This window comes from Ictidomys tridecemlineatus, chromosome 7 (assembly GCF_052094955.1).
Source record: "Ictidomys tridecemlineatus isolate mIctTri1 chromosome 7, mIctTri1.hap1, whole genome shotgun sequence".
NCBI lineage: Eukaryota > Metazoa > Chordata > Mammalia > Rodentia > Sciuridae > Ictidomys > Ictidomys tridecemlineatus.
The window spans coordinates 67,639,669-67,659,076 of NC_135483.1; the positions used below are offsets into that span (position 1 = coordinate 67,639,669).

At 36.2% G+C, this 19,408-nt stretch overlaps 1 protein-coding gene across 1 annotated transcript in view; it reads left to right on the top strand.

Annotated features, from left to right (window-relative positions):
- The first annotated feature begins 10,543 nt into the window (after positions 1 to 10,543).
- Positions 10,544 to 19,408, top strand: part of Sgk3 (serum/glucocorticoid regulated kinase family member 3) — a 140,097-nt gene continuing 131,232 nt past the window's right edge. The window contains exon 1 of the mRNA XM_078017109.1: positions 10,544 to 10,608. The gene's annotated coding sequence lies outside the window, so the exon portion shown is untranslated. The remainder of the gene's footprint in view (positions 10,609 to 19,408) is intronic.

The window sequence follows — 19,408 nt, forward strand, 5'->3', positions numbered from 1 at the left end:
GCTCCATACGCTCTCTGCTGCCTAGAAAATTCTTTCCAGATAGAATTCATGAAGGTGTCTGTGCCAATCTCAGCTCCAGTGAGATGTTTTCCTCACCAATCTCTCTGAAACAACACTTCCATCTTTTTCTCCATTCTTGTTTTTTAATATTTTATTTTTTTAGTTGTACACAACACCTTTATTTTGTTTATTTGTTTTTACGTAGTACTGAATATCGAACCCAGTGCCTCACACATGCTAGGCAAGTGCTCTACCACTGATCCACAATTCTAGCACTGTTTTCACTTTTTAAAATCAATTTTATTAAGCACATGCTAGGTGAGCGCCCTACCACTGAGCCACAACCCCAGTCCCTCCATTCTTTTATCTCTCTGATTTTCTTTACACCACTAATCATTATCTGAGATTATATAATTACTTGTCTATTGTCTTCCTTCTCCACTAGACTGTAAGTAAGTCTGTTCATAAGGGCAAGCAGTTTGTTGATTGTTGGATTTTCTGTGCCAGGCACATAGTAGCCTCAGTAAGTTTTGTTGAATGAATGGCTGTCATCCATGGCAGTGTGTCTCAGCCCAAGATTCAAACATATGTTTCTGAAGATTCCACAAATTCTCTGCAAGATTTCTTTAAAATTTGTATTGTTATTTTGATACCAATCTAAAGCAGAGTAAGATTATTTATGATTTTTCTGGGTGAGCATCTTAAAATGGAGTTTTGAGTGCCTGCGTTCACATTGAGTTCAGGATTTTATTTGTATTGATTGAAAGATAAAGGAATCATGGCAAAATGTCTAAATAATGTTTCATGTTCATTTTTATAGAGAAAAGAGGTAGGAGTGTTAAGTCTTCATATGTCTAGTAGCATAGCCATGGCAGACCCAAAAGAACCAGTTTTGTATTTGTCAGTGTCACATTCCTATTAAAATCAAATTGCACAGAATGTACACACATATATATTCAAATATATATATTCACAACACCTTAATCACTGTAAGTGACCTGGTAAATACAGGAGGAGTTGTTTTTCAGTTTCTAGCAATAATCAGATTAGATACAATTTAATTTGTATTTCAAATACTCACTGTTATTAACATTATTTTTAAATGAATTAAGACTAAAGAGTCAAAGATAGGGGCTGGGGTTGTGGCTCAGTGGTAGAGTGCTTGCCTCCCACGTGTGAGGCACTGGGATCCATCCTCAGCACCACATAAAGATAAATAAATGAAATAAAGGAATTGTGTCCATCTAGCAAAAAAGAAATTCAAATAAAATTAACATTCCAGGATTTTGTAGAATTTTATTAAAATTCAAAATCTGATTATCTCAAACTAGCAACAAAAGACCTAGAAGTTATTAATACAATATATTTGTGGAAACAAGTATTATTTGCATTGACATTATTACACATACAGAAATACATTTAATATAGAAATATATATGAAGTTGATCTTTTGTGTCTATGTGGTGCTTAGAGATCCAACCCACAGCTTCATGCATGTTAGGCAAGCACTCTACTGAGTTGCATCCCCAGCCCTGAAGTTGTATTTTAATGCTCATAAACCTAACATTTTGTTATTCAAATTGATGTTAATTTTAAGTAGCAAGTCCAAATAACCAATATGATTGGAACAAGGAATACTTATCACTATAGTTGTGTTACTTTTGCCTTTTACTTATCTTTCTTTTCCCTTTATTTTGAATATAAAGGATATTTTTAGAGTGAAAAAACAATTCTTAAGGTTTTAAACACTTGTATCTTCATTCTAGTAACAATCTTGAGTTTTTGTGGAAGAGCCTAACCCCTCTCTTTGAACTGTATAGCTCCATTCCTTAAACACACGCTAAATTCAGTTCCTTTTTGCAAATATGACATAAAAATCAGAACAAGAAGTACCTGACACATTTTTTGCATCTATAGTTGCATAAGATACATTTTAATAGGTAAGAGAAGAGCAAAAGTACAAGCCTACATACATTTTTAACCCTGTGAATAATCTACATAAATCCTTTCATATTATTCCCCAATATGAGTACATTGTAATGATGATATATGAGAATTTAAATCCAAAGCAGCCTGCAAGTAGAAGTTGTTATTTTTGTGGGTAGAAGTTTATTGTAAGAATACTAAATTAAAGCATCAGCACAAGATGTTAATAGATCACATCAGAGGGTACCTCAAATTGAGCCTCTAGTATGCCCTTTACAAAGTACCTCTCACACAGCATTTTCCTGTTCAAATATTAATTTCCACATCACGTGGCATTTGGCAGGAAGCACACCATGAATTCCAGGATATTAATAGGCATCATGTTGAATTAAAGGTTCAATAGTCAAATGCAAACTAAATTAGTTTTATTCTTTTTCTGTTGTAGAATTTCTCAGAACCTTTCTTTGCTAATGACAGTTTGACTTTCCAGAGGGCAACAGTGGTGGCTCCAGAATGTCTAAGAAGAGGAGTCTGTCAAGAGTCTGCTTGGGCTATAAAACACTAGGATATATTGTTCAGGGATATTTGATTATTTTGTACATTGTTTAAGTGTATTTTGTGGTGATCTGGAGATGCTAATAGAGATAATAGGGTGTTAGTGCTTTAAGCCACCTCTTAGCACTATTATCAATAAGTGGCATTTCCATACATCTTTGACTACAGAGCCACTTCAAACCTGTATCCAAGGCACACATGTTAGGAAACACCAATATAAGTAGAACTTTTTTTGTCAAGATGCTTTAAGCGGTCCTATTCATTCCCAAGATCAGCTAATGCTTGCCCATATTTTCTTGTAAGTCTGTGCTCCCAGCTACTCAGGAGGCTGAGGCAGGAGGATTGAAAGTTCGAGGACAATCTAGGGCAATTTAGTAAGACCTATCTAAAAATAAAAAGGGTTGGGGATGTCACCCAGTGAAAGAGCACTTACCCGTTGTGCACAAGATCCTGAGTCCAATCCCCAGTACCACAACAAACAAACCAAAAGAGAGAGAGAGAGAGAGAGAGAGAGAGAGAGAGAGAGAGAGAGAGAGAGAGAGAGAGAGAGAGAGAATGAGAGAAACAACTCTGCAAAGCTGTACCCCCATCTAGGATCAAGGGGCATTGTTTTAAGATACTGGATTGCATGGATGCCCAATGTGGTATCAGGAAACTGTGCTTTGAATTCCTAACTTTTTGATGCTGATTGTATTTTCTGTAAATGTTTCCTGTTTTGTTCTCCTTTCATATGTACTAAAATGATTTCTGAATTTTCATTATATCTAATTTGTGCTTTGGAAGAGTAGGATAGATAAAAGGGATCTTTGGCCTTCTTGTGCTGGAACTTTCAAGAACATGCTAATTAGAGACCAGGTGTGCTGGGCTTCAAATCTAAGAAGCGAGGGAAAAGTAATACAGGGAGGAAAAGATTTTTCCCCAAAGTCTTCTGAGTCTTGTCTGATCTAACTTTGGAAAGGTTTGAACAATGTTTCCCAGAGGATGGCCTTTCACTTACTTATCTGTCCAACATGACTCATTCCTGAGAATGTTGAGTAAGAGAAATTTTCCAGTGTTCAATTCATGTTTCTGTGACTTATAAAACATGATGATATAGAGGGAGCCTGGGCTTTGGAGTCAGGTTACTTTGTCACTTAGAAACTATGTAATTTGGGACCAGCTAACATCTCTGGGCTTCCTCCTCTAAAAAGTGGGAATAAATGAAATCCTTCTAGAATTAGTTTGAAAGTAAAATGAGGCAGCAAAAATGAAAGTGGACAGCTAGGTGTGGTGCTGCAGGCCTGTAATCCCCAGTGACTCGGGAGACTGAGGCAGGAGGATCACAAAGTTTGAGGCTCAGCTTGGGCCACTTAGCATGACCTTGTCTCAAGGAAAAAAGAAAAATAGGGGATGTAGCTCAGTGATAGAGCACCTCTGGGTTCAATCCCCAGTACTGAAGAAAAAGAGAGAGGGAAGGAGGAAGCGGTAGAGGGGACAAGAAGAATGTAAAGAAGGTGGACAGTATAACCACTGGCACATACGGCACTTACCGCCTTTCCCCTCCATGTCAGATTGTGGGTTTGGGAGAGAATTTGGTTACATCTTTTACTTATTTTTAACCTTTTTTATATCTAGTGTGGCAATTCATTTATAGACAGCATTCTATAAATGCTGACTGAACAATACTGGCATACATGCATAAGAATTAAACAATGGGTAAAGAAACTTTAGAAGTGTTTTAATGCTTTCTAATCTATTTACTATGTCACAGAGAAAGAAAAACCTCCTTTACTTAAATGCTTGAAAGCAAATTCTAAACATCATATAATTTTGTCCTATCATATATCAAGTATCCATCTCTGAAATATGAATATTTTCTTATATACCACAAAGCCATATTCACAAAACTAACAATTTATTGTTATTTCTAATACCAGTTGCATAACCAAATATCCTCGATTGTCTCAAAAATGTCTTTTTATAATTCATTTTTTTGGAATCAGGATTAAAATAATGTACACGCAATATTTTTGTTAGACCTTTTAATTCTCTTTTAATTCAGGACACTGCTTTTTCTTTTTTCTCTCCTTTTTTTTTTAAAAATTTCTCTCTTAAAAAATTATGTCATTGATTTCTAGAAACTGAATTGTCATGTAAAATGTTTCAACACTTCATAATAAAATCTTAATTAAAAATTTAAAAATAGGGCAAAATATGGGGTTTGAGGCTTGGCTTGAAACTTCCAGTAAGTCAGACCATCTCTTTGCAATGTTCTTTTAAGTGTCTGGTATACAATGCAACCCAGTGAACTGTAAAACTTACCATACTTGGCACACGTATGCAAGCTGTTTAATAAGAATGTGCTTAATATTTTAATGTTAACAACCAGTATTCTTAGATTCTTGACCTGCTTACTCACTGTGATTTGTCAACTGTTATTAAGTTAACCAAATATGAAAGCAGCACACAGTTTCTGAAATATTTTTTTAAAATAATTTAGGTAATGCTTCAGCTTGCTAACCCCAGCCTTTTTACTTCAGAAATTAGAAAATTAAAAATAGGTGAAGTAGAGATAGCATCAGTAAAAAACCAATATGTTTCCACTTTTAAGGATGCATAGAAGCAGCAGTGACCAAACAATATGTGTGTTCTTCACCTCAATCTCTGTCTTCCCTAGGAAGAACCCTTTGATTGCTTTGCTATAATTAATTAGCCTCTGTTGCCAATGGAGTAGCAACTAGAATTAAATCCCTGGGGTGTTTGGTTATGTTACTTTTACATATTGTAGTACAATGTCTATTATTGTAAAATTAAAGTACAATGATTTTAAATATTCATTTAATGTTAATCATTTTGAAGTTTACTAGTTTGAGGATTCAAAGCAAGGGTATAATTCTAAATTAAGCAAAAAAGATATTTGAAGAATACTGTTTTTTTATCTTTTTAAAATTTTTTTAATATTTCTTTTTGAGTTGTAGTTGGACACAAGATCTTTATTTTATTTATTTATTTTATGTGGTGCTGAGGATCAAACCCAGGGCTGCGCACAAGTGAGTTATGACTCACCACTGAGTCATAACCCAAGCTTTTATCTTTTTTTTTAATTGTAGATGGACACAATACCTCTATGTTTTTTATTTATTTATTTTTATGTGGTGCTGAAGATCGAACCCAGTGCCTCACATGTGCTAGGTGAGTGTTCTACCACTGGACCACCACCCCAGCCCCAAGAACACAGGTTATTTTTTTTCCATTGATTTGTGCTCACATGTCTGGACTTCATCCTGGCTCTACCACTTACTAAGCACATTTTTAAAAATTATTTAAATTTTCTGAGCCATAGTTTTCTCATGTAAAATGTATATTTCCTACTTACATATAAGACTTGGGCCTGAGGTTGTGGATCAGGGGTAGAGTGTTTGCCTAGCATGTGTGAGACACTGGGTTTGATTCTCAGCACCATATATAAATGAATAAAATAAAGATCCATTGACAACTAATAAAATTTTTTTAAAAAGACTTAATAACTGAAATAGCGAATTTAAAGCACAGCTTGGGTAATTTGGGGCATATCTGTTGGATCAAGCCCTAAACTAGAAGGCATTTAATTTTTTTTTTTTTGTATATGGACTCAATGCCTTTATTTGTTTTTATGTGGTGCTAGGATCGAACCCAGGGCCTCACACTTGCAAGGCAAGTGCTCTACCACTGAGCTACAACTCCAGACCTAGAAGGCATTTAAAAATTTTTTTGTTGTTGTTTATGGACCTTTATTTTATTCACTTATTTATATGAGGTGCTGAGAATCAAACCCAGTGCCTACCCATGCAAAGCAAGTATTCTGCCATGAGCCACAACCTCAGCCTTAGAAGACATTTTTATAGGCACATATATTAGTTACTTTGAGATGAAAGAGACAGAGGGTTGGGAGCCAGGATTCTTGAATCCTCCATTTTCCATTAACCAGCTACTATTGCTTCAGCCACCTCCACTCTCAATCCCTTTAACAAATAAGCATGTAGAGGACCCCCAGCCTGGACAGCCACTAGCCATATATATGGCTAAAACCTCAATGTAGAGTCTGGGATGAATTTTGTAGTCATTGGATGACCTTTTCCATCCTCACTGATTAGTCACTCCTATAATTAGTGTTTCATTAGCTCTTTGGATTTATCATATCGTGCCTTGTATTATACTTATTTATATACAAAATATACCTAAAAACTAAGTATCTTGAGAGCAGTGATCATATCTTATTTACCTTTCTAACTTCTTGTACTTAGCATAGAACTTTTTAATGTCATGAGAACTTGATAAGTGTTCATTTAATTGGTTGCCCAGGATGCAAAGATGTAAAGACATTGTCTCTGCTCTTATGGAGTTCACAGTTTTAGTTGTGTTTGACTCAGGAATCACCTTTAATAATAAAAGGATAAACTCAGGATTTATAGGTCACAGGAATCTTACAAGAAAGTAATTTGCTACCTTAAATGTAGTAGTTACAATTTATTGGATCGCAGCCATGTCAGGAACTGTATTAGTTGTTTTGCTTACTGCCCATAATCGAGTCCTCACAATACTGCTCTTTAAAGATGAACAAATAGAAACTTCAAGAGGTTATGCAATTTGCCCAAAATCATAATAGCAAGTAAATTGAATTATAACTAAACTCATTTCTTATTGTCACTCCATATTAACTCACCAATGAAGATTCCAAGCTTTAGAAAATCTGTCTGAAAATTTTTAAGAATCCCAATATTTTATGTGAAACCCACAAGACACATAAAATTTTAAAGATTCCTTGAGATGAAGACTTTGGTTTAGTATAGGGACTGAGAGAATGAAATGAAAACACAGCTCCTTGTACCTAGGAACTGGGTTATGAACAGATGTGCCTAGGATGCTGGGGAGCATGCCCGATTTCCATACTCTAATAAGCCAGCTCCTCCCCTCAATCCAGAAAAACATGAGTAAATCTGTCCAAGTATGCAAATTCCCAAAACATTCCTTCCAGTGCCAGTGCTTTTCTTTATTGCCAGTAGCAAATGCATTATATGATTCTAATTGTACTGTCTCTAACATTTTCTTACCATCATGCAATCAAAAATTAACTTCCAAATAAATAAATGAGAAAGACATTTTTCTTTTTTTCATGGACATCATTATTTTTTAAATTGTGGTAAAACACATAACACAAAATTTACAAACTTAAACATCTTTAAGTATATACTTCAGTAATAAGTACACTCAAACTCTAGAATTCTTCATCTTGCAAAACTGAAATTCTGTATTAGTCAGTTTTTTGTTGCTGTGACAAAAATACTTGACATAAACAATTAAAAGAGGAAAGATTTATTTGGGCTCATAGTTTCAGAGGTTTCAGTCTATGGTTGGCTGGCTCCATTGCTTTGGGCCTGAGATAAGCCAAAACATCATGGCAAAAAGATGAGGCAGAACAAAGCTAGCTGCTCATCTCATGGTGGTCAGGACAGAGAACAAGGGTTGGGGGGGGATAGGGACAAGAAATATCCTTCCAGGGCATGCCTCCAGTGACCTATCTCCTGCAACTAGGCCCCATCTCCTACAGTTTCCACCATCTCCCACTAATGCCGCCCAGCCATGAACCTTCAATGGATTCATGAAATTAGAACTCTTATGACCCAGTCACTTCCCCCAAAGTTCCACCTCTGAACATTGCTACATTAGGGACTAAGCAATGTCAACACATGAGCTTTGGGGGGAAGTTTCATCTCCAAACCATAACAATTTGTATAGCCACTGAACAATCCCCATTCTCCTTCCATCCCCAACCCTGGCAATCATCATTTTCCTGTCTGTCTCTATGACTTTGACTACTCTAGGAACTCATAAATGGAAGCATATAAACTGGGCACCTGTAATCCTAGCAACTCAGGAAGTTCAGACAAAAGGATCTCAAGTTTGAGGATAGCCTCAGCAACTTAGTGAGATCCTAAGCAATTTAGCAAGACTTTCTCTCAACATAAAAAATTAAAAGGGTTGGGCATGTAGTTCATTGGTAAAGTGCTCCTGGGTTCAATAATTATTGAGCTGGGTGTATAATTCAGTAGTAAAGTACGTGCCTCATATGCACAAATCTCTGGGTCCCATCTCAACCTGGCAAAAAAAAAAAAAAAGGAAATTTTCTTTTTACTTTGAAACAATAATACACACAGACAGACAGACAGGCAGACACACCACACACACACACACACACACACACACACACACACATTCAGTGCTGGGATTCAATCCAGGGCTTTGTCCATGTAAGGCAAGCACTCTACCACTGAGCTACATCCCTAGAATCCAAGTAAAATGTTTTAAAAACTAATTTCTTGGGCTGGGGATGTGGCTCAAGTGGTAGCGCGCTCGCCTGGCATGCGTGCGGCCTGGGTTCGATCCTCAGCACCACATACCAACAACGATGTTGTGTCCACCGAAAACTTAAAAAAAAAAAGAAAAATTAAAAAAATCTCTCTCTCTTAAAAAAAATTAGTTTCTTCCTCCTAATGATGATCTTAAGATATTTCATGCTATCATTGATTGAATTATTTTTAAAGTCCCTCTTTTTGAATTGTCTTCAAAAGCCAAAAAGTATAAGGTTGTTAAAATCAGAAGAGCATATAAATATATATATGCTCACCTGGCATATATATTAAAAATTCAGTTGATTGGCCAACTGTTAAAAAAAAAAAATCTTGTACAGATAACACAGTCTCTTATTGCTTTTTTTTTTTTTTTTAACATACCAGGAATTGAACCCAGGGGTACCCTTCTACTGGACCACATCTCTAGTCCTTTTTATTTTTGTTTTGAGACAAGGTCTCACTAAATTTCCTACTCTGGGGCTGGGGTTGTGGCTCAGCGGTAGAGCGCTCGCCTAGCCTACCATGTGCAAGACCCTGGGTTCGATCCTCAACACCATATAAAACCAAATAAACAAATAAAGGTATTGTGTCTAACCAAAAAATAAATATTTTTTTAAAAAATTTCCTAATCTGGCCTCAAATTTGGGATCTTCTGTTGCCTGCCTTTTCTGGGCTATTGCTTATTCTGCCCACCCACTTTGGTTTACTACTAATGATGAGTTAAGAAAAAAAAAAAGGCTGTCTTGCTTAATTTGCATTTTTATGATTAGTACTGAGATTGAACATACGCTTCTTTGTTTATGACAATTGATATTTCTAAGTAAATTGCCAGGACTGGGGTTGTGGCAATGGTAGAGCTCTTGCCTAGCCCGCATGAGGCATTGGGTTCACTCTGTGCCCCAGCATCACATTAAAAACAAACAAACAAACTAAGTGAATTGCCTACTCAAATCCTTACCCCATTTTTCTTTTTTGATTATTTTCTTCTGGATCTTTTTCTTATTATTTTAAAGAAACTCTTTATATATTGTAAATAATAATCCTTTGTTACATATGTGGCACACATTCTTTCCGGATGGTTTTTTTTTTTGTTTTTTTTTTTTGTTGTTGTTGTTTTTGGTATCATGATTAAATCCAGTGGCACTTAACCACTGAGCTATATCGCTATCCCTTTTTATTTTATTTTTTTATTTGAGACAGGGTCTCGCTAAGTTGCTCAGAGCCTAAATTGATAAATTGCTAAGGCTGGCTTTGAATTTGTAATCCTCCTACCTTGGCCTCTTGAGTCACTGGGTTTACAGGCAAGCACCACCATGCCCAATTCGTTCATATTTTTTAAATTTTTGAGATAGGGTCTAGCTAAATTGCTAAGACTGGCTTGAATTCAAGCTCCTCCTGCCTTATTCTCCTAATTTACTAGGAATACAGGCACACATCACAGCACCCAGATTAGTCACTCATATTTTAACTTTATGGTCTCTTATGGTGGTTTTGGGGGAGGATACAAATGGGTTTTTATTTCATTTAAATTAATTTTAAAATAAAAAATATTAGGACCCAGGGAAATGTTTCAAAAACCTATTTATCAAAACTCCAAGTACTAAAAGCTCTTTGCTATCTGAACTTGGAGCAATGCCCAGGATCAAAACAAATCATAGTAAAAGACTCCTGGTGTGCCTTGTAGAACTCTCATTTCCTACCCTGCCCTGCTGCACACTGTTAACCTCAGCGATTCTTAGGGGAGAAGGAAGAAGATAAGGTAAAGTAGAGTTGGAATCTGTATAAAGTGCTAAGTCTTCATGTAATTGAATCAGCTTCTCATATCCTTCATGGCTTTCTGTACTCTGTCAGGCTAAGAAAGTTCTCTCCTAACTGGAGTTTACAAAACTACTTTTCTATGCCTTTTACAAGTAGTTTTATAGTTTTAGTTATTTGCTTTGTTTTTCCTATTTAGATTTCTAAACCAAAGCTGGCTGTAGTGGCAGACACCTGTAGTCCCAGCTACTAGGGAGGCTGAGGCAGGAGGATCACTTAAGCCCAGGAGTACTGACTGGGTCAGCCTGGACAACACAGCAGGACTCCATCTCAAAAAAAACAAACTGTGTGTAGATCTTTCAAACACCAGTAAGTTTATATAGAGCCAGTTATCCTCGTGCTGTTGATTGAATACTCTAGTTTTCCCTCACTAATTTGAAATACCACCTTGAATACTTGAATAGGAGTGAAATCTTATGTGTATGAACCTATCTGGGTTATTTTCTGGACTCTGTTGCACCATGTACTTTTTCAGTTCTTTTGTCTTATATTATTTTGTTACAAGTTGTATTCCAAAACTTTTTAGGCTATTTTCAAACATTTATCTTCCTGATAAACTAGGCAATCAAAACAAAAAAAATTTTTTTTTTTGTACTAGGGATGGAACTCAGGGCCACTCAACCACTGAGACACATCTCCAGCCCTATTTGTATTTTATTTAGAGACAGGGTCTCACTGAGTTGCTTAGCACCTTGCTTTTGCTGAGGCTGGCTATGAACTCCTGATCCTCCTGCCTCAGCCCACCAAGCTGCTGGGATTACAGCTGTGTGCCACCACACCCGGCTGACAATCAACTTTTAAATGTAAAAGATTTCATTGGGATTTTGGTAAACATTTTTTAGAATTCATAGCTCCATGTGGGGATAATGATTTAAACAGGTTTTGAACATTCCTTATAAATTTATTTCTAGGCATTTTATATTTATGATATTATATCTGTGCAAATATATATCATATATATTATGTATATAATTATAAAATTTTATATATATATGTTTTTTTGTGTGGTACTGGTGATTGAATTTTGAATTCAGGGACATTTTACCACTGAACTACATTCCCAGTCCTTTTTATTTTTTTATTTTAAGATAGGATCTCCCTAAGTTGCCTAGGTTGGCCTTGAACTTGAGATCCTCCTTCCTCAGCCACCTCCTGAGTCACTGAGATAACAGGCCCACGCCACTATACTGGCTATGTTTTCAAATAGGTTCTTCCCAGTACATAGTAAAATTATGACCATGTATTATTTATTTAACCTCTCCTCCATTTCTGGACAAAATTGTTGCAAATTTTGATAATTATATCTAGCATTGCTATAAACATCTTTACTTTTTTTTTATACCTTTATTTTATTTATTTTTATGTGGTGCTGAGGATCGAACCCAGGGCCTCGCACATGCTAGACAAGTGCTCTACCGCTGAGCCACAACCCCAGCCCCCTATAAACATCTTTAATTAGATCATTTTCTCCCTTCAGATTTCCTCCCCTGACTAGAAAAAAAAAGATTCAATGTAACTTTATAGCTCTTATCACATATCATACTGCAACGTGTCCTGAGGAAACAGCCCCCTTCCCAGTGCTGCCTGGAATAACCCCAGAGTATCAGGAAAAACAACAATAGTGAAGATAGACAATGAGGATGATGAGTCCCTTTGTGGAGAGCTGGACACTGTGTCCAGGGCTCCACTAACAACTTTTCTCATTTAGTCCTCAAGATGTGTCTATACAAATGCCATAAGGGCTGTGGTTGTGGCTTAGTGGTAGAGCACTTGCCTAACATGTATGAGGAACTGGGTTGGATCCCCAGCACCACCTAAAAAAAAAAAAAAAAAAAAAAAAAAACTAAACAAAATAAAGTTATTGTGTCCCTCTACAACTAAAAATATATATATTTTAACGCTGTTACTGTTTCATGTGTACAGATAGGGAAACCGAAGAACAGAGGGGAGGTCACCTACTCTGCCCCTCTCAGTTGGTAAAAGGCAGAGTTGATACATCATGTTCTAGGGTCAATGTCATCTTCCTATGTCTTTCGAATGCCAATTGTTTTTATTTTTACATTACAATTTTTAAATTTACCAGATGCATGAGACCTGAAATTTATTTTTGTTAATAAGTTGGCATGCAACTTGTTAAACTGCTTTTTAAAATCTATTTTGACCACTTATCCATTAGACTAGTGTTGTTAATTATGTATTTGTGAGAAAGTTTGTAAGGATCCTATTTTTTCCCATGCCTTTACAAATATTCTTGGGTTTTCTTGCTACTACTTCTTCCTTTCTTCCATTTATCCTAAATTATATCTTCTGTAACTTTGTATCTGAAAATTCTATTACTAGCATGTATAATTGTATATTATTTGTGGTTACATGGAATACTCTTATTAATGTTGTAGTAACAGTAAATAATCAATAATAATAGCAGCTTTCAAACACTGAGTGCCTACCAAGTAGTAAATACATTATATACATAATCTCATTTAATTTTCATTATAATCCAATGAGATATCCTCATTTTATAGATAAAGAAGCAGGCTGAAACCTATTTATCAATTTGCCCAAGAATATGCACATAGTTAACAAAAAGGAAAGCAAGTCATATTTCAAAGCCCACGTTCTTTTTTTCCCTTATTTTTATTAGTGCATTATAGTTGTGCATAATGGTGGAATCAATTGTCACATATTCATACATGTACATGATGTAACCACATAATTTGGCCAATATCATTCCCCAGTTTTTCCTCCTTCCCTCTCTTTGGTTCCTTTCCTCTACTGACCTCCCTTTTATTTTCACAAGATCTCTCCACACTTTTCTTTTCCTTCTTCCTCAGTAGCTTACAAATATGAAAGAAAATATGCAACCCTTGACCTGCTGAGTTTGCAAAGCCCGCATTCTTAATAACTGTACTGCCTAACCTTGGGGTTAAGTGTAAAGTTGACGTGTTTTCTTTGGAAAATGTTCTTTATTGTGTTAAGAAAGAAAATCTCCATATCATGTTATTTATTTGTTTACTTATTTACATTTAAAAAATTGAGACATAATATTTGTTCATCTTTATGGGTACATTATCGTACAATACATGTATATAATGCATAATAATCAAATCAGGATAATACGCATTTCTATTTATTTAAATTTTACCATACCAATGTATTAAAGGCTTTAACTTTTTAAAAAAGTCTTTTTAGTTTTATCAAATATTTATAAGGAACTCCTTCCATCTCCCTTGCCTACTCTTAAGCTAGCTCCTTGGGCCTCTTGTAATCTGGGCGTTCCACCTCTAGCCTCCAGGGGGCACTGTTTCTCCTTTAATATTGTGACTCGAGCATTTGACTCAATTCCCTTGAATACTAATGAGACCCAGAAAAATATTTTAAAACTTTACAAAGTGCTTCAGACCAATAGATAAAAAATGACTGCAGGGAGTAATATACAACTAGATAATTTGGTTCACTGAATGCAGTACAGACAGTACAGTGCTTGACACTAAAAGGGTTCTTCCCTACTATAAACACAACAGAAATCACTTTTTCCTACCTTGCGTAATATTCTCAAGCAAGCCCAATTCTTCCAAACCAAGGTTGGTAAGGTTAGTTCCACAGAAGGACCTCCTTCTAAATTCTGGTTTTCAGTCTCAATACCTGCCTTTTCTTTAAATGATGGGCACTAAGCATTCTAGCCCTCTTCTGCTATTGTTTGGGTGTGATTTGTTTCCCAAAGGTTTGTATGTTGGAAGTATGGTCCCCAGTGTGGCAGTGTTGAGGTGGTAAAAAATTTTAAGGGTAGTCCTGATGAAAAGTGACTAGGTCATGGGGGTTCTACTTTCACAAATGGATTAATGCTGATCTTAAAGAGTGTGTTGGGTCTCTGGGAAGGGGATTAGTTCCCAAGAAAGAAGTTGTTATAAAAGAGCAAGCCTGAGCTGGGCATGATTATACATACCCGTAATCACAGCTATTTAGGAGACTGAGGCAGGAGAACCACAAATTCAAGGCCAGCCTGCACAATTTAGTGAGACCCTATCTAAAACAAACAAACAAACAAACAAACAAATAAATAAATAAATAAATAAATAAATAAATAAATAAAACAAGGAAAACTTAAACCTTCTAGCCTCACTTGCTTTTAGTTACTTGCTTTTGGTTAACTTTGAAAACATTAATTTTGGAGGTCACACGGCTGAGTGATATGTTATTAGTCTCCCACTAGCTTTGCTGTATAAAACCTCTGACATGAGGATTATGATAATAACGATTGCCTAGGATACTTTCCAGGGACTTGAAGGCCATTTTTTTGGAGAAGGGAAGCAAAGGTACTGGGGATTGAACTCAGAGGCACTTGACCATTGAGCCGCATCCCCAACCCTATTTTGTAATTTATTTAGAGACAGGGTCTCACTGAATTGCTTAGTGCCTCGCTGATGCTGAGACTGTCTATGTACTCTTGATCCTCCTTTCTTAGCCTCCCGAGCAGCCCCAGCTGGGATTGCAGGCATGTGCCACCACACCTGGCTTGAGGGCCATTTTTAAAAAATCAAAACCACTTTACTTGGGCCTGAGCAAGTGTCTGATGAGTGACCTTTTGACATCAAGAAGGTAAAAACGCCACTCTCAGCTGGGCACAGTGGCACAGTAAACTAAGCCTATTCTCTATAAACCCAACAGTTCAGGAGGCTGAGGCAGAAGGATCACAAGTTCAAAGCTAGCCTCAGCAACTTATCAAGGCCCTAAGCAACTTAGTGAGACCCTGTCTTGAAATAAAAAATGCAAAAGAGCTGGGGATATTGTTCATTGGATAAGCACCTCTGGGCTCAATCCCTGGTACCAAAACAAAACAAAACACTCTCAGATCATGATCATGCCACCAGTTTTGAGTATCAGGAGAAGCCATGAAGTTTGATTATGCATGCGTAGACCACTGATTACTTCACCTCCAATTACATTTCCCCACACCTTATATATCCTTTCTTATTTATCTCATAAATATCCCCAAACCCTATCATCAAGGAGGCACATTTGAGATTTGTGTCTTCCCCTCCACATTCTGCTGCTTTGAGAATAAACACTTTTGCAAAACTCGTTATCTCAGTGATTGGCAAATAATGTGGCTGGCAAAACTGCTATGGTTCAGTAACGATGTCCTCTTTTAGTATCCATGAAACAGTAACTCATTATGTCAAAATGCAAGACGTTGGGGCTGGGGATGTAGCTCGGTTAACCTATTGGCTGGAGGATAAAATATAATCACAGACCTGATATTTTGACTCAACAAGACAACCTCATCAGAATTGTGTACAATTCTGTGAGGCTAGCATTCACACAAGAGAGCTACATACATATTATTAATTTTATTTAACAAACATCTGTGAACCAGTTATTATTCTAAGAGTTTATGAATATAAACTCAAATTAATTATGAGATAGGAACCATTAAAATTTCCCATTTTGCAGGTTAATAGAGAAGAAGAAGCACAAAGATGTTAAGTAACTTGCCCCTAAGTCATGCAGTTCATAAGCATCAGAGCTCTGTTATTCAAAAAGAAACAAATACCAACAACCAGCTACAGAATCTTTGACCCAATACATCATTCTGTGTTAAGGGAAGGAATGGGGCAGAGAGCAGATGAGGGACATGATGAAATAGTTAATTTCTTACACTTGAGAGATCATCAGTTTTGAGCTTTCCATTCTTAACATCATAATGTTTCAGTCCTTGTTTTTTTTTTTCCTAAAAGATAAACTCATCTGTCAAAAGGGTAAATGCTTTGATTTGGTGTGCTTCATTTAGCTCATTAGTATTTAATTGAGAAAATTGGTATATAAGATAGCACTTTACCACTGAGCTATGTTCCCAGACCCCTGAAAAAATTGGTATCTTTATAGGACTATGTATGTAAAAATGCTTTGTCCACACAAAAACCTGCATGAGAATGTTTGTAGCAACTTTATTCATAACTGCTAAAACTTGGAAGTAACCACAATGTCCTTACAATAGGTGAAAGGATAAATAAACGGGTATATCCTGATAATGGAATATTTTTCAGCTCTAAAAAAAAATGAACTATCAAGCCATGAAAAGATTGGGGGAACACTGAAAAGTATATTACTGAATGAAATAAGAGTCGATCTGAAAAGGTCACATACTGTATGAAGCCAACTATGTGACACTCTAGAAAAGGCAAATCTATATCAACAGTAAAAAGATCCAGGGTTGAGCAGAGAGAAAGATGAGTAGGTGGAACTCAGAGAATTTTTAGGATAGTGAGACTATTCCCTGCAAATACCATAGGGTGCCTACAATGTCATTATACCTTTGTCCAAACCATAGAATGAACAAGACAAAGAGTGAGCCACAATGTAAAATATAAGCTTTGGGTGATAATGTTTCAATGTAGGGTTCATCAATTTTAACAAATGTCCCACTGTGGTGCAGGCATTGTAATGGGGGAGATTATGCACAGAGGGGCAAGGAGTATATGGGACTCCTTTTTAACCTTCTCAATTTTGCTGTGAACCTAAAACTGCTTTAAAAATAATAAAATTTATTTTTAAAAATACTTTGAAAACTGCAGTGTATTATTTATTTATTTACTTTTGCAGTACTGGGGATTGGACCCAGGTGCACTTGCCCACTAAGTTCCATCTCCAGCAAAAAAAAAAAAAAAAAAAAAAAAAAAATTTGAGACAGGATTGCTAAGTTGCTCAGGCTGGCCTTGAGCTTGTGATCCTCCTAAACTGCAGTTCACTTTAAAATATGGCATGATGTCCTCTCCAAAGGGCTTGTGTAGTTCTGCCTCTGTGACCTTGTTTGTTGCAGCCCAAGTAGTCCTTCTGTTGGCTTGTCTCTCTGCTCAATTCTGCAGCTTTCCTAAGATGATGTCCCATGTTACTGGCATTTCTCAGTCTTGGGGATCTCCACTGCAGATGCAGCTTCCTCCTCACGTCTCCACACTTTGACTTTTCAGGGGGTACCCACAGGGACTCCAAACCTGCTGCACTTTGCCTGGCCTCCCAAGCCTTCCTTTGAAATCTTGGTGGAAGCCTCCATGAACCCCTAACTGCATCATCCTGCATTCCTGCAGAACCAGCACCTTGTGATTGACACCAAGGTCTGCTGCCATCTAGAGGAGTAGCCAAGCCTTTAGGAACCCTTGCTGCAGCAGCCTCTGAATGTTCTGGTGTCTGAGCATGTTGAAAAAACTTACTAGGCGCTCTTGTGCAAGGAGGGTGCCCCACAAGTCTCTTCTCAAGAGAATTTTCATTTATATTCCCTTGACCTTGAGATGGGTGTAGTTTTGCCAGTTTTGCCAGCTCCTGAGATCCCTCAAGCCATCTTTCTTATTGTCTCTAGGCAAAGTCTTTAGCAAAGTCTTTAACAACTGCAACTTCCTTAGCCCTAGTTTTACTTCAGCTTTCAAGTCTAGGTTTTCCAAATCTTTCTGCTCTACTTTCTGCTCCTGATTATCACAATAAATTTGGTTGAAAACTGCCAGCAATACCCAGGACACTTCCTGTGGTATTCTCAGGGTATTCCTGTCTAGGAATTTCTTCTGCCAAATTAAGAAGTCCATCACTTTTAAAATCAGCCTTGCAGAAAGACTCATGACATGGGTAAAATGCAGACAATTTCTCAGCCAGAACATAACACAAATGGCCTCCACTCCAATTACTGGTAGTGTCCTTTTTTCCTCTAACCCTCTTGAGCTCTATCTTCACTGTCCATGGTCCTAATGGCATGCTGTTTTTTTTGAGTTCCCTCCAGGATCGGCCATTAAACCTCTGCTTACAACAATCTAAAACATTTCCAGCTTACACTGCTAAACATCTTAAATTCCTCTGACCAATTCTAAAATGCTAAAAAAATTTATGAACTACATGGTCTGGTTAGTCATAGCAATAATAGCAATAACCCCACTTCTCAGTACCAATTTCTGTTTTAGTCAGCTTTTTTGTTGCTGTGACTAAAGATCTGACCAGAATAATTTTAGGAGGAAAAGTTTATTTGAGGACTCATGGTTTCAGAGGTCTCAATCCACAGACAGTAGGCTCCATTCCTCAGGGCTCCAGTTGAGGCCGAACATCACAGTAGAGGGAAGTGACTCACATGAAGATCAGAAAGCAGAGAGAGAGTCTCCACTTGCCAGATATATATGTATATACACCAAAGCCATGCCCCCAATGCCCTCCTCCAACCACACACTACCACTTCAGTTACTACTCAGTTAATCCCTATCAGGGGATTAATTCACTGATTAAGTTAAGACTCTCACAACCCAGTTATTTCTTCTCTGAACCTTTTTGCATTGTCTCACATGTGAGTTAATATTTATATTAAATAGTTTTAAGATTATTTAATATAAATATTAAAATATAAATATAAAATAAATATATTTAATATGGTAAATATATTAAACATATTAAATATATTTATACTTACATAAATATAAATTAAATATATTTAATATATTTCATATAATATATTTAATATTAAATATATTTAATATATTAAATATATTCTTATATAAATATAAGTATATTTAATATAAAATATAAATATATTTAATATGGTATTAAATATATACAATATATTTAATATTAAATATATACAAATATATACAGATTAAATATATACAAATCTTATATCTGTATATAAATATATACAAATATTAAATATATACAAATCTTAATGTAGTTTTCTTTTTTTGATAGTGCACCATTTTGAATAAATATTTTCAAAGTCTTAT